The sequence below is a fragment of the Cheilinus undulatus genome, linkage group 15 (assembly GCF_018320785.1).
Source record: "Cheilinus undulatus linkage group 15, ASM1832078v1, whole genome shotgun sequence".
NCBI classification, from domain to species: Eukaryota; Metazoa; Chordata; class Actinopteri; order Labriformes; family Labridae; genus Cheilinus; species Cheilinus undulatus.
In genome coordinates, this window is record NC_054879.1 from 10,190,221 (window position 1) to 10,193,980 (window position 3,760).

Sequence of the window (3,760 nt, forward strand, 5' to 3'; positions counted from 1 at the left end):
ATAAAGTTGAATAACAAAAAATAAATAGATAAATGTAAAAAAAAAAAAAAAAAAAAAAAACACCTAAAGTGTTGTAGTGGCAAATTACATTCCTTCTGTTCTGAAAGAGAGGCGTCTCACATTAGTGGTCCCAGATCTGCAGTCTGCAGCCAGAATTCCTCTCCATTTGACTGCAAACGTCATACTTGAACACCGTCATATGAAACATGGACCAAAGGCAACTCCCTAATTTCACACACTTTCCTTTTTCTCCAAATAAATCATGGCTGGTTGTCTATTTTGATTAAAAAAAAAAAATACATCAACCAATATGTCCCTTCAATGCAATTCCAGTAAAGTACTTTTAATCAGTTGGTCTACTGCCCAAGCACACTTGAGCCCCAAAGTCCAGTTCGACTGGCATGAGTGTCCCATACAGTGCTGAATCCCAGTACACTTCTTGGCCCTTGCATGGATGGAAGAGGTGTGCTTCAGCACAGTACAAGTGCCTGTGCATGCTCACGAGCAGAGGGTGCAACATGCTCATGATGCATAATTGATGCGACCATTACACTCACCCTTCATTTTAAACAATGTACGAGAGCTGTATGTGCCTAAAATGACCCAGAATAAGCCACAAAGTGAGTGAAGTTACAGTCATGTTGTCTGTGTCTTTGTCCGTCGTGCTGAATTGGAAACCACAGTATGGGGGCAACAGGGCCAAGAGTTAGTGTGTTTTAGTTTTTTTGTTCGTTTGTTTGTTTTTTTAAATTTCTCAATACCTCATTCAACTTTGAAAAAGCTTAGTTTGGGACACCCCTGGTAACAACAAATCAATGCATAACTGACATATAGAACTACTCAATTCACAAACTCTTAAAATAAGTTTAGATCTCTTTTGGTGGCAGAATGTGCTTTTATTTTTCTTCAGATAATAATACAGCAGTAAATCTTTTGTCTAGAGCAATGTACATTTGAGAGTAAGTCCAACACTTACACAGTATAGTGTAAAGATTTAGCCTAAGTAAACAATTTATACATAATTTTTATGCCACTCTATTTCTACACAGCATTTTTATTAGAATATTCAACTTATGATATTACATTTTGAATAAATGTCTTCAATAGTAAGACAAGAGTGATGAACTCAACACATATGCCTTTACCTGAAGATCTTTACTTGAAGAATGAGTATTTTTGTTTGTGGTTTATTTTGAAAGTGGGAGCTGAATGACTGCAGGACAGAAGCAGAGGTCCATTTTTACATTGTGCCCCCTTTGTGGATGATTTTTATATATATATATTTATTTAATTTATGACATAAGGACCAATATACAGGTACGTCTAAAAAAAATTCAATATCATGAAAAAGGTCAATATTTGTTGTCACTAATTTAATTTAATTAAATTTGTCAAGTGTTAAATGTACCTCTATATGAGTTTCATTAACACTGTCATTTTGCTGAGTACAATAACTTTATTTATCCTCAAAGGGAAATTCATTTGTCTGGAGTCTCATCTGTTTATGGTAGAATTCTATAGTCTTATTGCTGATAGTATGAAAGATCTTCTAAATCTTTCTGTCCTGCAGCGAAAAGAGAGGAGCTGTCCACCACTGTTGTTTCTTTGATCATTTTGAGAGATATGAAGTGGATGATCCATGTTCCTCAGAATGGCCTCCACCTTCTTCATTGTGCATCTCTCCACCTCATCCTCCAATGAGTTCAACTTGATTCCGACCACAGAGCCAGCTTTTTTCACCAGTTTGTTCAGACGCCTTGCATCCTAGCATCCTAGTGTAAAACACTAGGATGCAAGGCGTCTGAACAAACTGGGGGGGGGGGGGTATTTTACTTTAGAGTCAGTTCAGAGTGTTTTACTTTATCATAGAGGTGTGATGTTTCCAAGAACAAACTTGTCAGAGATCTATTCTTTTGTTGTTCTCACCAAAAAGGAAAGTTAGTATTTTAATGTACAAATCCTCAGTAGCTACTCCTCAGTACTTAAACTTTAAATTGAAAATGTTTAAAATGTGTAGATTTATACTACATATTACTTTACTTTTACTTAAATACATTTTAATCAGAGTAACTGTACTTTTACTTGAGTACAACAGTCGTGTGCTTTTTCCACCTATGCTACCCTCTGGCACAGGCACCCTTAACAATTTTGAAAAAGTAGCCCCAGTTAAAATATTCTAACAGAATTAACAAGATTAATCTCTAAAGCTTTTTCAGAAAACAATTAAATTGCCTATATTTTTACAGAATGGTCATGCCAAACTGCCTCAACCATTCCTTTTGCTGACGCTGATGTGATAACAGGACAGATCATATGAGACAAATTTGATGATTTACCCCAGGTTAGTTGAACATCTGCATGTTTATGGTCATTTCTGGTTGAACTCCAAGCATTTTGAAGGCACACCTGACAGTGCCAAGAAGCACCTCACGGTTGAGAAATACAGTGTGCATAATAAGTCCTGATTCAGAATATATTTAGTTTTGCATAATATGGCAATTGATTATGCTCAGTTTCATCTTTATGTGGTTTTAACAAAGTTTGCCCTTTCAATATTGCACAATAATACTCTGATCATGGCTAAACGTAATATGAAATCACTGCTGTATTTATGAAAATCTTCACCACATGGGGGCAGTATTTCCCCTAAACGAAAATTACATCATATTTTTACATCAAGCTATATTATGCAAAAAACGTTTATTGCTGTAATTTCCCCGTGGTTGGCTTATATTTTTAAGGGTAGCCTCTTGGCTTCTGAACTAAAAGTCTCTGAATACTTCTTATGTCAATGTGCTTACTTAAAATATGTTAAACCAGAGTCTCTGTGTTCATTTACACAATGAGAAACCATGAAAAACATTTAGCCACTTATCTCTAAAAGCTCTAACGTCTGATAACTATACTTAAAAGTTGATTAGTAACACCTGGTGAAAATGTGATGTAGTTTCATGCTTATTCTGAGTTGGCCCTGTATATTCTATCACATTCCTGTAATTAACGAACAAATTCATATCTTTCTCGTGAGTTTTCATACTGACCGGGCATACATAACCTCTGAAGTGCAGAAATATCCCAGGGTAACAGGAGGTGTAAACTGGCTCAAGTCGCCCAACACCACGAGATGGCGCTGTGTTTGATAACAGCACAGAACCTCTACTGCCGGGAGCAGAGGCGAACGGGACAGCAAACAGGTACAGCTCGGTTAAACGTCAAAAATACGGCGTTAACTCGTGATTAATAATGTTGTGTTGAAAATACATGACGAATATGTATAGGTTGTTGTCGTGGCCGAGTGGTTAAGGCGATGGACTAGAAATCCATTGGGGTCTCCCCGCGCAGGTTCGAATCCTGCCGACAACGTGACTCAGTTTTTTCACGCTGCATGCTGCCCATTACATACTTTAGACCACGTGGAAGGTTAAAACAGCGCAGCTAAACTACCAGAGCGATTTAATGCAGAACCTGACATCTAAACACCAAGAATGTCTTCTGTTATCCATTCAGATCCAGCTCTACAGATGTTAGAGCCTTTTAATTTACAGTTTGGATGATCAGTAGAAAAAAAACATCCTGCATTAGTTTTCTCTTCCATGACAAGAGGATTGACCATTTTGTAAGGACAAAAACAGGCTATTATTATCCAATACTTTGAAGGATTAAATATTTCAATTTAAGACCCAAACAGTCGTGGATTATTAAGACAGTAAAAAACATCTAACCCAATCTTTTTATAGAAATAAGTTATCAAAACTGAAAA

General features: G+C 36.6%; 1 non-coding gene across 1 annotated transcript; it reads left to right on the forward strand.

The window, feature by feature from the left end:
• Positions 1-3,281: 3,281 nt before the first annotated feature.
• On the forward strand, positions 3,282-3,363 carry trnas-aga. The gene has a single exon. It is a non-coding gene; the product is annotated as a tRNA-Ser (tRNA).
• The last annotated feature ends 397 nt before the right edge of the window (positions 3,364-3,760 follow it).